Source organism: Protopterus annectens, chromosome 6.part0 (genome assembly GCF_019279795.1).
Source record: "Protopterus annectens isolate FY-2018-M chromosome 6.part0, PAN1.0, whole genome shotgun sequence".
In the NCBI taxonomy this organism is placed as follows: domain Eukaryota; kingdom Metazoa; phylum Chordata; order Ceratodontiformes; family Protopteridae; genus Protopterus; species Protopterus annectens.
The window spans coordinates 1,955,040,127-1,955,058,394 of record NC_056737.1 but is presented as its reverse complement, the minus strand read 5'-3'; positions in this window follow the sequence as shown (position 1 = coordinate 1,955,058,394).

Below are 18,268 nucleotides of genomic sequence, written 5' to 3'. Positions count from 1 at the left end.
GTGTGTTTGTGTGAGTGTGTGTGTCTATGTGTACACTGTTAGGCAATGCTGTGCAGGTCTTAAAGTAGATTTCTTGTTTTCCCCCACAGGTGGTGAGGTGGGTCAAGGTCCCTCCTGCATCCAATCTGATGTTGGTGTCCATATAGACACCGAAGATGATAATAGTACTGTTGAGGCACAGGCGAGGTTGTCAGAGGCCAAAACTGCACCATCGTTTGACATCCCCCTCTTAGCCACCCCAATCCCGCACACAGTTACAGTGCCTATACATACCCCATAACCAGTGGCCATAGCAGAGAGACAGTTGGCGGTCGGTGGCAGTGCACAGGAGAGTGTGGTATCTATGCCTACTGTGTCTGGTCACAGCAGGCATAGCCAGATGTCTGGCAGGGCACCACATAAGCAGATGTACCGGGGTGCTCGTGGTAGCACCGCTTGTCATCATGCCCTTAACAGAAGCCCCACAACTGGTACCACCAGGCGCGTGTTTCAGACTGTCATGGAGGTGCAGGCATGTATGGAACTGTACACCAGACAGTGCCTGAGGCTGCAGAGGGCTGCTCTCTCATCTGTAAGAGACAACTTCCATGAACTCACTGGTGCCCACTGTGATTATTCTGAGGTCATGGATAGATGGTTTGTGTGAGATGGTGGGCCTCATCAACCATGGTTTGTCCGTGCTTGAACATGTGGTGGGAGTGGGGCGACAGCTGCGTGAACGTAGGCCAGCAACACCAACAGCTGGCAGTCAACGTGGACATGCTAGGACACCAAGGTGCTCCTGTAGTGGCAGCACCAGCCCCAGCACTGCAGGGGGTGCTATCCACACCACACCACAGCAAGCCACATGTATGTGGCCCTGGCCAGTCCCAGGAGGGACTTGTTTCCAGCGGACATCTGTCATCATCAGGGGAGAGTAGCACATCGAGGCCTGTACCTGGACATGCCCATGGAACCCCTGGCAGGCACAGTCCACGTGTCCATGGCCAGAGGTGGTGAACTGCACACCCTGCCAGGTATGGTCTGCAGCTGCCCAAGAAAATCCTGTATAGGGCAGCCACATGGCAGAACTGCGTGCATGCATACCCACACACTATATGAACACACCTAGGGCAACCCCATACCTACACACAGCACACCCATTTCAACTAATTACACTCCTCACCCACACAGATGGTGTCAAATGTATGGCCCACCCTCGTTCTCTGGCAAACCAACAGCACACCTTGTGCATATGATGATACCTGTGCCACATCCCTGTCATCCATAACATCGATGCAGGAGTAAATATGGTTCTGATGCACACTGTGACTGTACTAAAATGTGCCAATGTACTGCTATGTAACATGTTGCCGGGAGTAATGGTCAATGCATACATGTCAGGTAGTGCAGTTGTCCAGCCATGATGCATTATAGCTGTTAGTAACACTGATTGATTGCGGTCTCCATAATGTTATCCATTTGTGTTGTAGGTGTAGATGTGTCAGAAGGAGAATGTTCTGCAGTCATATTCCAAAAGGGGTATGGCACTGTGGTGACACTATGGCTGTGACATATCCTGGGTACAGTTGAACATATGTCACAGGTTTGTATAACAGTTACTGCCTGTGCCACATGGACAGGTGACCCATTGGGACATGTATAATCAGCAACCTGATGTAGATCCATCTACATACACGCACAGTCTTACTTGGCAACACTGGGACTAGACCCCTACCTAGGTATGTACTGCTACTGAAGTGTGTGGCTTTCATTGCATACACCACACAGCATTTAGGGTGAGGTGTGTTCCAGGTTACATGGAGAACATCCCCAAACATGCACAGTATGGTAATAGGGGATGTAATGGTTGTATATGGACAATACATAATGTGACATACCATCATATACACATTACCAGACACATAACAGGCAAACACACATCCAAGAGACATGGGCCTATTGGTGCTAACTAACTTGTCAGTGTGTCCAATTTGTTACAGGTAGGCTACACACAGCACATGCATAACTGGGCTGGATTGTGGTATCAGTTACCGGTATGGTTGATGGTGACAGTGATCACCATATAGTGGTAAATGAGACATATAACAGGTGTACCATGTTGTAATTACAGTGTACACAGCACCCACATCCCACAGTGGATATTGTACTCACTGGAACTCCTGATGACTTTCTGACATACCCACCATCAAACATTGCTCCACGACTGTGATACAACCCATTGTCCATCCCAACAGTGGTACTGCAGTAATATGCATCTAATGCACATGCCACAGGCATAGTAGGGAGTTGCATTGTCATGCCTCACCTATGGGCAGCAACAACACTATCCATACTACTGTGTGGCAATGTGTACTGTAATAGGAGTATGTGGCCTCGGACTGCTGTACCTTACAGATATACAGACATGCACACATACACACACTTCCCAGAATTCAATGGGTATCCCATGCCTATCTACCCATTTGTACAACACTGTTGTGCTGGTACTGCAAGGCTCATGTAGCTGTTATGGAGAGGAGCGTAACAGGGTACAAGTAATGTTCAGTAAAGCAGCCGTCACATCTTACTATGGCAATGGGTGTTACGGTGGGTGTGAAGGCCCTCATGATATTCCCAACTACAGGTGTACTAACACACAGACACTGCTATCCTCAGTAATGCACATGTACACATTTGTCAGTACTGGGGTACATCGCTGCAGGTGGTCATAGGTATGTACCTGGCTATTGTCCATGGAGAGATGGGAAGTGTAGGGGATGTGTGTACAGTAGTATCATGCCACCTGCCATGTGCCAGCAGGCAATCTATCAATAGACACCACTGTGGTGACCCTCAGGGTGAGAGTGACATGCATCAGCCAATCCTCTGGGTGCCTCCTGCAAATGGCCACTGAGGTGATCCAGTTGACATGTATGCAACATGTAATACAACATATGGTTAGTGTCTGTGATGGAGACCTGTACCCAAGCATGTTCTGTTGACTGTGGTGGTGTAGTGGAGGTACTCATGGCATGAGGTGCATACAGGGTGTTGCCTCCTATATGTGCCAATTATAACACAGCTGGGCAGACATGTCAGTGTCAGTCAAGTATAGGTTGCCTGTATGTATCCAAGCTGGATACCTGCCATCTGCACATCTGTACAGGGACTGACAGACATCATCCTGGCAAGTAGCTATGCAGTAGGATGAATGTGTAAACAGATAGACATCTGACACCAATATGTATGCATTACTACATGTTGGAAGCCCTCACTGACATGTGCTGTAGAGACAGTAGTCTACAGTTACTTTCCACATGTCAGATCATTATCCAGTAGAGGATATATACTGTGACACAGCTCACAGACCTGGAACATGACAGTGAGGCCTCAGAGTCCAACTATACCTGCAGGGGGGCTTGTTGTCAGTACTACATTTAGCAATCTACTCTTGCCAGGGAAAGCACTGTCAACAGTAGTAACGCCATGATACACTACATGCCAGTGTGGCAGCATGTAACCTGGGTTAGTATGCTTGCATGTAACACTTTCACATGGATAAGAAGAGTGCTGTACAGGTCTGATATACTTGAGTGTCCCAGACATGACACTCACACCCCTTGCTACTGTAATGACAGCACATAGATGTATGTCATGTACATAGCATTACATACACTTATTACAGATGTCATTACCCTGCCATGTTATCAGACTGGGACATGAGCACTGGTTACCAGGGCTGAGCCATGCTTAGCAGGTTTCAGCATTGCTGCAATATTACAGCTAAGCACATTTGTGCACTGGTAAGAAAAGCCTACACGGTGTAAGCGCCCATATGTTTAAAGATACCTTAGCACCCTTTAGCTTCATACAAACCTGCGCAAATGCGCTTAAAGCTGCTCAAAACTGCCTTAACCACTCTGTATCCAACAGCCCTTGTTCTGCCCAGCAACAAATACACATTCCTTGTGGGTTTTGAACCTAGGACCCTGTAAACTACAGTCACAACAGTTAACAACTACACCATGTTAGCTGTGAAAACAGTAGTTTTTCCAATATATCTGTCAGTACACATATAGCACAGTATTGAAAAATTGCTTTGACTTCCACAATTGTGTAGTACTTGCAAATGATATTACTGATGCATCACATATGTTTTTATATCTAAATATACACATATCAGATACATATGGTGAGATATATCTGGGAAGGTATAACAATTGTGATGTTTACACATGACAAGGATAAGGATGTATACCTATACATATGCAGATATATGTCTACATGTACATACACATATATATATATATTCAAATATATGTATTTCTACACATCTGTAAAGTGCATCATATATATGGCCATTTTTAGATCTCTCTCTCTCTCTCTCTCTCTCTCTATATATATATATATATATATATACATATATATACATATATATGTAGGCACATCCTATGTGTACAGAAATACCTATTTATGTTGATATATATGTAGATATCTATAACTACATGTGCATACATATCGAATCAGATATACCTATTTATGTTGATATATATGTAGATATCCATAACTATATGTGCATATATATCTATATAAGTGTATATGTGTAGATATATATATATATATATATATATATATATATATATATATATATATAGCTGTGTGTAAGTATATATTTGAGTTTGTAAATGTGTGTGTGTATATATATATATATATATATATATATATATATATATATATATATATATATATATATATATATATATATTTATATGGTTCTACCTCACATAAACGAACCCCCAAAACACCGACAACGCAATCACCGCAACCACATAACCGACAGTACAAAAACACGAAACCCCACATGCCCGACAACGAAATAACCAACGGTACACAAACACGAAACCTCATACACTGCACACACCACAATCACAACAATCAACAAGCAAAACACATTCCCCGTCCAAAAACCACATACACAACACAAGCACACCAAAATCCCTACAAACCCACACTAAACCTCACATACACAACTACCTACAACCCTAACCCAAACCCTAACCCTAAGGTCCGTCACCACCGCACACTTACCTGACCCGCTCCCTAACACTAACTCACTTATCTCGCCCCTAACCCAAACACAATCACTACCGCACACTTACTTGACCCGCTCCCTAACCCTAACTCACTTATCCCGCCCCTAACCAAAACACAATCACTACCGCACACTTACCTGACCCGCTTCCTAACCCTAACTCACTTAACCCACCCCTATCTCCACAGACCGTCAATATCCATACTTACCTTACTCGCACCCTAACGTCCGTCACTACCGCATACTTATACAGCCTTTTCCCATGTCGGCATCCTCTGCGTCGGTGCTTTCATCCGTCGGGTCGGTCTTCTGAACTGTCGATCTTCTGGGGCCCATCGCGTCGGTCTTCTGAACTGTCGATCTTCTGGGGCTTGCGATTTCCGTGTCGATGTTCCGGCGTGTCGTCTAACTGAGGTAGAACCATATATATATATATATATATATATATATATATATATATATATATATATATATATATGTATCCATTTATGTAAGTAGATATGTATATGTGTATATATCTATCTATCTCTCTCTATGTATACATATATATACATATATATATATATATATATATATATATATATATATATGCACATCCAATGTGTACAGATATGCCTATTTATGTCGATATATATGTAGATATCTATAACTATATGTACATACATATCTAATCAGATATACCTATTTATGTTGATATACATCCAGAATTATATGTGCATATATATCTATATATCTGTATATGTGTAGACATATATAGCTGTGAGTTTGTATATATATATATATATATATATATATATATATATATATATATATATATTTCCATAATGTAAGTAGATATGTATATGTGTATATATCTATATAGATATATGGATATATATATATATATATATATATATATATATATATATATATATATATATATATATATATATTTACATATATGTTTACCATATGTCCAGAACATGGATTGGAGTCCTTCCTCAGCACCAATAGTCCCAACCTCTTAGTGCAAGGGGATGTCATGTATGTATTGCAGGTATATATGTAGACTGTTGTGACTGTAACAGGGGTTGTCTTAAAAGACATGTGTGTGGAAGAACACATCTGCTTTTGACATGTAAGCCATTGGCTACTGACAGACATCCTAAGGACATTATAGTACAGTACCACTGTTAGCACAGTAATGATCCTGTGGACTACAGCAGAGATATGACCAATATAACCAGCCTGGTCTGCAAAGCTATGGAAAGAATCATTATGGAACTCATAAACAGAGACATTGGGGACCTACAGACACTTGACCCCACCCAGTTCGGCTTTGTAAAGGGCAAATCCTGCCTTTTGAACCTGGTTGACTTTTTTGAAACGGTCACTAGAGCCATTGATGAGGGCAAAGCAGTCCATACAGCCTACCTGGACTTGGCTAAGGCCTTCGACACAATACCCCACTCAGGCATCATAGATAAATTCAACAGCTTAAACGTAAACCCTTATGTCACTAGATGGGTTGCAAACTGGCTAAAGGACAGAACCCATAAAGTTAAAATCACTGGTGCAATGTCAGACTCAAAGCCAGTCACAAGTGGTGTCCCACAGGGATCTGTCCTGAGACCCCTCTTGTTCGGCATTTATTTCTCAGATGTTAAAGCAAACATGGGAGGGTTGTGGCTGACAAAGTTCGCAGATGACTGCAAACTAGGCACCATAGTCGATACACCAGCGGACACATACATCCTACAAAAAGGCCTCACAGAAATGGACAACTGGTGCTGGAGTCATGGCCTTAAACTAAATGCCAAAAAATGTATAGTCATCCCCTTTGGGAAAAACAAAGTACTCACAAATTATCACATAGACAGCAACCCACTGAGTACGGAAAAAGTAATCAGAGACCTAGGGACCCAAGTTGACAGCGACCTCTCATTTGACACCCACGTTGCCAAAGTGGTTAGAAAAACATTCTACCTTGCACACCTTATCATGAAGGGATTTACATCCAGATCCAAGGATGTCATTTTACCCCTATACTCCTCCCTCATCAGACCCATGATTGAGTACAATGCCCCATTTGGTATGTACCTCACCCGGCATTTGCAACAGCTGGAGAGACCACAAAAGTACCTCACCAAGAGGATCAAGGGTCTCCAACATATGTCTTATTCTGCCAGACTAAAGAAACTCCAGCTCTATTCAGTAGCATACCGCCTGCTCAGAGGTGATCTCTGCCTGACGTACAAGGCCATGTCCAATCAGGAACTGATGGACATGCTCCACCTCAAAAAATCCAAATCCATCAGAAGCACGAGAGCTGAAGATTTAAACCTCGGCTCAAGTATGAATAGGACATGCTGGAGGGATAGATTCATAACCCAGAGGCTTCCCATGCTCTGGAACAAGATCCCAGTTCATGTTAGGCAGAGCCCCTCACTGACTCTCTTCAAGAGAAATCTTGATGAGTGGATGGGAGATCGTAAGTTTACCCCAGGGGTCACATCTGTGTCACTACTAGACAGGGGCACAGTAAACTAATTCTATTATATAAGGGGACATTCACTGTGTCACTACTAGACAGAGGCACAGTATTCTAAATCTATTCTGTGCATTTTTGTACCATTTCATGGGGAGGCGAAAGCCACACCACTATGGCTAGGCTTACAAATGCCCCAGGGCAGATAGCCTAGTACTAAACTATGAAACTATGAAACTATATATGGACAGTCTGACACTCTGTGATCAGTCCAGAGGTGTACACAGATCCCCTTCATGCGAGACATGCGGACCACACCTGACAATGTGGATGTTAACAGCCATGTACATGGGTATATCACGTAAATACTGGACTACATATGCCCACATAGTTTATGCATTCACACACGCCAGTCTGTCCTGACACATAATACCTGGTGGTGCATAGGTCACATTGCCACACACTACAAAGTAGTTAGTGACAAACATCTGTACAGAATCCCACTGCTTTGTCAGAAATACACAGGAGTTATGGTGGCCTGGCAGTTGTATGTCTTGCAAATAACTGGACATAACAGCACACTGGGTAATTACACTAAGCTGCTAGGCATGTCACAAAGCACTGTGCAAAGTACAGGCAGACTGCTACAACACTGGACTACATTTTGGATGGGGGAATACATACGTACCTGCAAATATAGCAGGCTCTACACGCATGTCACAGCACAGATTAAAAGACACCTGTAAGAAAGTGCATACCCACAACCAATGTGAACACAGCCACATATGGTACGCAAGCTTAATATGACATTATATGGACTGTATGATAAACACCATCCTCATATGTGCCACTCACACACTAACCTACATACACTGGGTCATGACACAGAGTGGTCCGCTGCCTATCTGTGGTATGGGGCATGTGTGTGTTTGGTCCTACAGACATGTGAGCCGATAAGGTACCATACACTGGAGCAATATGTAACATCAGATAGAACAGGACCAAGAACAATGGGATCTACCACAGTATGTGCACAGCCCAAGGTATGTATGCGTAATAAACATACTGTCGACAATCACCATAAGTACACAGACCCCAGTACTGTACACACAACTGCAGAATGCCCAGATTATGTCCTCAGAAATAACCCTTACTATACATAACATTTCTAGCAGTCTGATATCGGACTGGCTTGTTATCAGACATGATGTCAATAAATGATGGTGTACAGAACATATGCACCTCTTACTGCATGACAAATGTACAAAGGTTGACTGACTTGTGGCTGGAGCCACAAGCACTGGACCAATATTGGCATATTGCTGTGATAACATCATAGGTTTACTGTCATACCAGGGTTTGTTGTGACATATGTCCTATGGGATATGAGGTCAGTAACTCTCATGGTTGTCACCATGTACTGAATGCATTGCTCAGACTATGTTTCTGCAGTTCTAAAATAGGTGTTCTGTGAGTAACACAAGAAACATATGGCTCCACACACTGACCAGTCTGCAGTTAGCCATACAGGTGGGAGTTTCCTCAAACACATAACACTGTCATGACAGGTATTAAATCATGTAGACAAGCCATATCCCCACAATCCCTATTAAACCAACAATACTCCAAATGCAGAAGAGCAACACTTATATTCTGTAGTCATGTCTGGCACATCCTCCTCCTGATTGTTGGCCTGTCTCCCCAGTGTATGTTGTTAGAGGTAAATGCCAATGCCAACACCATCTGTGATGCTGTTTGCCAAACACAAAATTGAGGTCCAGCTCACAGTGAATGAAAAGGCCCAACAACCATATGATGTTCCTAGATATTGGAGTGCGTTTCAGTGCAATTGGCTATGGGAATGTTACCACAGCTGTTCCACATGCAATCAGCTAGAGGGGAATTGCAATTTGTTCAGAGGCCATCAGCTGATCATGAGCATCAATTACAAAACACAAGCTGCTGCCTAAGCAAAGCAGGTGTACTTCTCCACATCCACCAGAGAGGGAGTGAGAGAGACAGATGGAGACAAAGTAAGTCAGGGAGGGGGTGGGAGGGTAAAACCTATGCATGTTTGTGTCATACACCTAACAGTATGGGGTTTCAAACCCATAACTGACTAAGTATTGCTATCACATGTCTATGCACTTATTGCATGTGCCACATAACTTACATGTTGGGGAGCTCTCCAACGGTATATCTGATGGTGAATGTCATCTCCAACAGTGATATAGGAGCGATACGGTAGGTGCGGTACACTTGCCTGTCCACATGAACAGGTGTCAATATCAACACAGCCACACTCTCTCAGGGACTCACACACATTAACACAATTAGCAGAGTCGGGAATAGACTTCCTAACTAGCTAGTTTGCCATGATACAGTAATACGCAGGTATCACATGCGCCACAGGGGTTATCTGGATGATATATGGGCAGTGGGTATGTGACAGTGTCTGACATCAGATGGCATGGTTCAGTAGGCCAATGGGAGTAGTAGTGAGCGTGAATAGGGTCAAAAGTATCATACTCCACACACACACAGACACAGGGTGCCAGTACTGACATGCATGGGTGCATTGCTTCACAAGTGTGTAGTAGTTGACTGCATCAGAAGGCTGTACAAGGCTAGGTGAAGGGTATACCTTGGCATCAGGCCACATGATAATGGTCTGCAGTATGTCTCAGGTGTGTAGTGTCTGGATTGGCCCACACAGGTGGGTATTGTATTCACCATCTTGTCATCTGGTTTACTATTGTGTGTGGCCAGTGCTGTGCAATGCTTGCCATGTATGTGTTCTATAGTCCATGACATGGATAGTGTTTGGGATGTGCACATGTCCAACATGCATGTTCAGTGACATGTGGAACTGTACCTGGGGTGTCTGGCCCATGTTGTGTACACAGATTGTTATCATCAGATGTGCCAGTCCTGGCCTCATGTGGCGGGAACTGATAATGGACACCAGGTTGACACTGCACCTACATTGATAGCATGAAACAGGTATTCCCTGGTGTCAGTGGCATCTGTTTATGGCATGGTATGTCCTTTGTGGGTCACATTTGATGGTACTACAATTGTTGCAGGCATCCAGTGGGGAACATTGTGAAGGTGCGCTGTCTGCAATTATGGTTCTATTGTAGTGATGGGACAGGGTGCCATGCCTTCTGTAGTCCACTGCAATCACACCATGGTTACAATCTGTGGGCAATATGCAGGGTACTTCCAACAAAGCGGTTGTTGCTTAGGCAAGTGTGTTTGTGTATGAGACAGGGGTTGAGAGTGTTCTCTGGGTAATACAAGAGTTGCCTAATTTGTTCACCAGGCCTTGATGTCACATGTAGGGGTATGGATTGGCAACCCCAAACTCTCAGCTATTTGACATCTGTTATCCTTGTAAGGTGGACATTGTGACATATAATAGGCCCACCATATAAGAAATTTGCAAAACTCACCCCACAATGAGTCCAGTTGGTACACACTCACAGCCACCGCCACACAGAATACAAATGACACACACATCAAGTCTCACAATTCCCATTTCTGGGATGGGAATTCCTACCTAACTAGTTTAGCACACTACAGCATTACACAGTTATAGGATACACCACAGAGATTACCCGACTTTTCCTTACCCAAATCTGTATTTCAAAGGGAATGACATCAGCATGCTTGTCAAAAAAGGGCAATGAAGTTTGTAGTGACTGTGAATGACCTCAAAAGCATTATTCCTTACACAGAGAAGCAAACACATTTACCATGTCTGGGAGAAGAACTCCTACTTAACTAGTTTATCATACTACAGCATTATACAGTTATAGGACACACCACATAGATTACTGGGCTATTTTTCCCCAAAGGTGTATTTCAAAGGGAATGACATCAGCAGTCTTGCCAAAGAAGCATAATGGAGGTTGTAGTGACTGTGAATGGCCCCAAAAGCATTGCTCCCTGCACAGACAAACACCCACACTTGCCATGTTTGGGAATAGAACACCTACCCGACTAATTTAGCACACTACAGCATTATACAGTTGTGGTAGACACCAAAGAGATTACTGGACTTTTTCTTCCCGAAGGGTGTATTTCAAAGGGAATGACATCAGCAGGCTTGCCAAAGAAGGGCAATGGAGGTTGTAGTGACTGTGAATGGCCTCAAAAGCATTGCTCCCTACACAATCAAACAAGCACACGCATGCTTGCCATGTCTATGAATAAAACTCCTACCAGACTACTATATCACACTACAGCACTACGCTATTATAGGATGCACCACAGAGATCACTGGACTACTCCTTCCCAAAAGGTGTATTTCAAAGGGAATGACATCAGCAGGCATGCCAAAGTATGGCATTTGAAATTGTAGTGAGTGTGACTAGCCTAAAAAACAGTGATCCCTACACAGACAAACAGTTGCCACCTCTAGGATTAGAACTCCTATCTAACTAATTTATCACAAGACAGTATTACACAGTTATAGGACATGCCACAGCGATTACTGGGCTACTCTCTCCCCAAAGGTGTATTTCAATGTGAATGACATCAGCAGGCTTGCCATAGTAGGGCACTGGAGGTTGTGGTGAATGTGAATGGCCTCAAAAGCATTGCTCCCTACACAGACAAACTAACAGTCACACACCAAAATACAAACATCCACATTTGCCATGTCTGGGACTAGAACTCTTACTTAACCAGTTTATCACACTACATCATTATGCAGTTATAGGAACAGCTAGTGCAGTGTACATTATCATACCAAAATCACAATTACTCTGTTTATTGTTAAAGAAAGCCAATTGGTAAATTTTGGTAGATCTATGTTAGAACATCAACTTACCATAATGTTGATGTTGATAATTGAAATAGCAGTTCCAGAAAATTGGATATCAAATTATTGCACAGTAGAAGTTGGTGGCTGTTTGATACTGTAGTACAGCAGGGATTGAGGTTTTTCCAATTATCTGCTGAAGTGTGATCTTAGAGTTGGAATGTATAATTAGTGGGGGGGTGTAAGGGAGTGGGGCTTGCTGTCCTGCAGAAACATGTGATTGCAGCTTTCTACCGCTTGGCTTTTTATTATTTCAACGTAGTGGTGTCTTGATAATGTGGGTTTGATGTGAAGAACACTGACATTATGGCAAATCATTGTGCTATCACATATCCAATCTTGGTATAGTAACAATGGTTTGAACAATAATTCTTTCAAAGTTGAAGGTCAACACTTGAGAAATCACCATGTTTAGCAACTACCTTTATAAGTGTTAATAAATCACCAGCCACAGCCTTTCAAAACTGAATAATACAGTTATTTTCTTGAAACAAACAATATTAAGGAATGCAACTTACAAAATTAAATACACAAGCAGTTAAAATCTGTTGAAGAAAATACAAAATAAATTGATTTGAACATACATCTATTTTCATTAATTAATTTATTTACATTTGTTTACTGGGATAGTCCACTGGGCCAAGGAGAACCCATTTTCAGTGGAGGCACAGGGAGAAAAGCTCCACAAAGTATAAGTTTTATACAGTACATATATAGTATATTATGTGGCAAACAATAAACATAAACATTATTAAGAAGATTCCTGTGTAACAGATCTGGACCCATCTCTGCCAGTAGCTAAATAGTTATTAATTCTACCTGTTTCTTGCTTGAAAGTCCTAACAGTAGTTTTAAACCTTCACAGAGAATGGAGTGCTGCTTCATCTTCTTGCAGTAATGTAATTTTCACACACAGTCCAGAAGAAAAGTAGAAAATAACCCTTACTAACAGGTCTTTCTCTGTGTTTACTGTTTTCATTGTTTACATCAATTTGAATGATGCAGACCCTGTTCTATAGTCTCTAGCATTGGGAAGAGAAGAGATGTCAAGTCCATTAAGCTAGTGCCCAAAGGAGGTAATGCATTTTTAACTAATCTTGTTAATGTATAGTGGGTATATGTTTAAATGTCATAGCATGAGCTAACATTCTGCAATGTGTACAATGAAGTATAACAACCTCAGGAGCTGTGTACAGTGGTTTTGAGAGAAGAGGTGTTTTGAATAAGAAGGAGGAGGAGAATGACAAATATGTTATTTATTGATATAGTAACAGAGGTGTGAATATTTAGAATATTTCACTTAGTGGGATAAAGGTCAGTAAACATATACACAACTTTAAAAATAATCCCATCTGTCATGGGGACAACTTCATGTCAAATATAGAATGAAGGGCTTCATGAAGTAAAATTCTTTGCTAAAATTGTGACTTGTTTTGAACAAATCTCAGTTATTTCCTGGCCATTTTCACTTGTGCAATGTGATGTTGTCATCAAAGAGTTGGGACTGCAAGGAATATTTTTGTTATGACTGCTTAATCCCCATCATTGAAATAGAACTTGTTCCTAAATGACTTTCATCTTTTTCCAGTTAGGGGTCGCCACAGTGGAACTCCGGTCTGCTCATGATTGGCAGTGGATTTTTACAGTGCCGAGTTGCCAGCCCGACACCCAACCTTCAACGAAGGCATGCCCATTCACACTCGCACCTACCTGCATGTCTTTAACATCACTTGACCGCGTGCTGTATGAAAAAGATTGGTTTGTCATCCTAGAATACAAAATCTCACCAGTCTCATTCTTCCATCTCTAGTATCTAATTTCCTTCACCAATAATTACCAATATAAACACATTTAGCTCAAAGTTTGTTCATTTATTTGGATATCCTCATTTTGCCACCTGCCATAGCACTAATTTCAAGGTCTAACACTTAGATAAAATATTTCAATATTTTAATTTATTTTGAATTCCTACAATAAATATTTTGTGAACCAGCTCCTTTAATGTTTCTTTTTTCTTCCGTATTTTCATGGAGTTGCTAAACTTCCTAAGGTTTCAAATAGTACAACAAAAGGAGGGCATTGAAGAAATATCAACTCAGACAGAGTTGACATTTAACATATAATAAAGGGAAAATGTTTCATGGAGATTACAATAACCATTAATTGTTATGTTTTCTAAATAAAGAAATACTAAAAAAGCAAGCTGTGTGCAGGGATTTCTTACGAACAGTGGTGGTAAAATTTATCATCTTCAGTGTATAGCAATGGAAAAAAGCATTTATGCAGGGTCAAAGACCTGCAAAAAACTTCAAAGTCAGTGTGAAGCAACCATAAGAATGTAAAACACAAGCATCTTAGTGTTGTCTGTATATAATCTGTGATAATGAAGCTACATAAAATAAGGATAACAGAATACCTCAACAAGATGTTACTATATCTTTGACTTAAAAAATTTCACTATAGAATCTATATTGTATGATGCCTAATCAATATCATGAAAATACAAGATAAAAATATGAGAAAAGTCAAATAAGTAAGTAAAAAGTAAGCATCCTTACTAATACCCATGGTACACTTTTCTTTTTATTTTGAAAACAACACAGACACACACACACACACACACACACACACACACACACACACACACACACACACACACACACTTTTGCCTGTACCTATATGGAACATTTCTCAGAATTCATACATATTTGCACAATACTTTGGTTTATAAAATGTCAAGCATTTGACTCACTGCAGCATAAAAATCCACTGGCTGTATAATATATAGTTTGTAGAAATTCAGAATTTATTTGAAGTGTGTGTGTGTGTGTGTGTGTGTGTGTGTGTGTGTGTGTGTGTGTGTGTGTGTGTGTGTGTGTGTGTGTGTGTGTGCGTGTGTGTGTGTGTGTGTGTGTGTGTGTGTGTGTGTGTGTGTGTGTGTCTTTCTATTTATATACATGGATGCATATAGTGGAGGATTAAAGCAACTGACACTACCAGTGTTTAATGCAGTTTATAATAAATAGTATAATAATAGACAAATATAAATAAGTCAGGTTCATCTTAACAAAACAAAGTCATATGGTTTAACTAACTGCTCATCAAATACCAGTAACTTACTCTTGTATTGCTGTGAAACAGTGTCTGTTGGTTGCTTTCTCTCTCTCTCTCTTTCTTTGGAATCCTCTTGAGGAACAATTCCCAGCTTCTTTGCCAAGGGCTTCCTTCAATGGGGTTGACTCTCATTCCTGTAGACACTGGTCTGGATACTAAGGCCCTCTCCAAAAAGGACAGAACTTTTCTTTGCATTCTTTTTATGTTATATATTATAGCAGTCTTATTTTTATTAATATAGACAGGTATTTTTCAATAAAAAACAGGTACAACTTAATAAACATGCCATTAAAGAAATGAGCCCTATTTAACTCCAGAAACTCAGCAGGAATCTCAGTGAAGCCAATTGTAGCACAATACAACACAACATTAATTTCTTTTGCAAGAATAATTTTCATTTGTTTCTTAAAGGAACTAAGTCATCTGATGATAAAATCATAGGTTTCACAATTTCTTTCCTGATAAAGAAATAGCCTCTAGCAGATCTAGATTAAAAATGTTATTTGTGTTGTACAGTAGTCTTTGCCCTTATCAATGCTAGATGCTCTGTCAATAAACCTAGGAAGGTGATGGAGATACAGACTGTTAAAGTATTTGGTTACATAAATTATTTAAATTATCCAATTAGGCAAATTTAAGTAAGGTCGAATTTACATCTGGTAAATATTCTCATTGTTTTTCTTGGATCAAAATGCAAAGTATTGATCAACTAATGTGTTAAAAATAATGTGATATGTCATAGTACCTGCACAGTGTGCAACAGTTAACACAATAACTGTTATATTACTAGATCCATTGTTTAATCTGGGTGTCAAAAACAATAATCACTGAGAATGTGTCCCTTGTATGGTGTTAACCAATGTAGAAAGATAATACAACAAACTTGAGAAATTCCTCACTGGCAAATAAGCAAAACCAGTAGCATATCATGGCACATACAAGGCCTATATATAACCAACAAACACAGAATGACTGACTCAGAGCAAGCATCTAAACTAAAGAAGGAATTGTCAATGACATCAAGGAGTTCTCCATGTGACGACAAGCAGTGTTATGGAAAGTATGACAAGGTCATTAAATATGATTTAGTTTCTACTTTTAAAGCAGGAGTTTGCTCTGCAAATGCACCTATGTTTTGGCTGGGAACTCAGATGATTTATATTGTATTGATAAAGATCAAAATTGGATGTTTACCCAGGCCTCCTTTTTGTCAGTTATAAACAGATGTGTGGCACCAGTTAGGACAGTACAGTCATCTTTGCATAACTCCTCCAAGAGCTAACAAAATTCAATTGACTAAATCATATATACATATAATTATGTACATATAATTATGTACTACATGAAAAGAGACATAGAGGAGCTCTCGGATCTTGTAGCCCAGGCAGGTATGACCCTAGCTCTGAATAGCATCCTACCATCACCCAGAATAATACCACAGTACAAGCAGAATATGATTGACTTCAACAATTGGCTAAGTTTCTGGAGTCATTCTAAGGGGATCCACTATCTACCTGCCTGGGATGACATGATCAATAGACCTTGATGCTTCAACAGAGATGGCCTGCAACTGTCACCTCAGGGATTACGGATACTAGCCAAAGGTCTTGCCACCCCTATAGTGTCTTTTTGAGGCAATGTCCCAAAGACAAAATTACCACCATAACAGCTACAAGCAAATGTAATATAAGGGTTGTGCTACTCAATGCTAGAAGTCTAAATCTCAAAATGCACTTGCTTGAAACACTCATTAAAATGGAGAACATTGACATCTGTGCAGTGACCGAGACCTGGTTCAAGGCTACGGAGAGCACCCAGCACTACCAGGCTATAATTCATACCACACCTTTTGGCCCCTAAACCTGGATCAAAGCACTAAAGGTGGTGGTGTCTCCATTTTCATAAAGGATATGAACACCTCCAGACTAGTAGCCTAACATAATGCATCAGAGATACTTCAGGTGCAACTAACACTGGGTAAAACTGCAATCCAGGTTGTAACCTGCTATAGATCCCCCACCATGTCCTATGACTCCCACTCCACATTCCTAAACACACTGGAAAATATTAGGGTACCCTTATACTGGGAGACTTTAACTACCCCTCCATTAACTGGGAAAATGACTCATGTACCAACACACTTGCATAATGTTTTCTGGAATTCATTAATTCCAGTGCCCCAGACCAAATCATTCTTACCCCCACCAGGGGCGGACACATCCTTGACCTGGTCATTACTAACATGGGTGACTGTTGCTCTACACCAGCAATCAACCCCTCCCTGTTTAGATCTGACCAAAAGCTAATCACCATGGATATACACAGCCCATCCTCACCCCCCCTTAAAGGAAACCACCATAAACAACTTCTCCAAATCCAATTTTTGGCTTCTAAAAACGGAGGTGGCTAACTTCACGACACCCATGCAAATGGAAAATAGGTGCATGACTGCTGAATCATACACCAATGCACTGTATGAGCACATACACAAGTGCATACCTAATAGAACCAAGATGAACTCCTCCAAAAAAAGGAAGCCAATCTGGTGGTTCCCCACCATAAATGAACTCTACAACAGAAGGAAAAAACTGTTGCAGAAAAGGGTGAATTCCCAAGACTGGAAAAACCCCCTTGTTAGCTTCATCAAAAAACTGTGATCCATCATCAAACCCTCTAAAGCTAGCTATGAAAACCAAATTGCTGCAGATTCTAAAGACAACCACAAGGCATTCTATGGTAACAAAAAACTGAACCAGGGTAGACCGTCACAACCCCTTTAATGAAA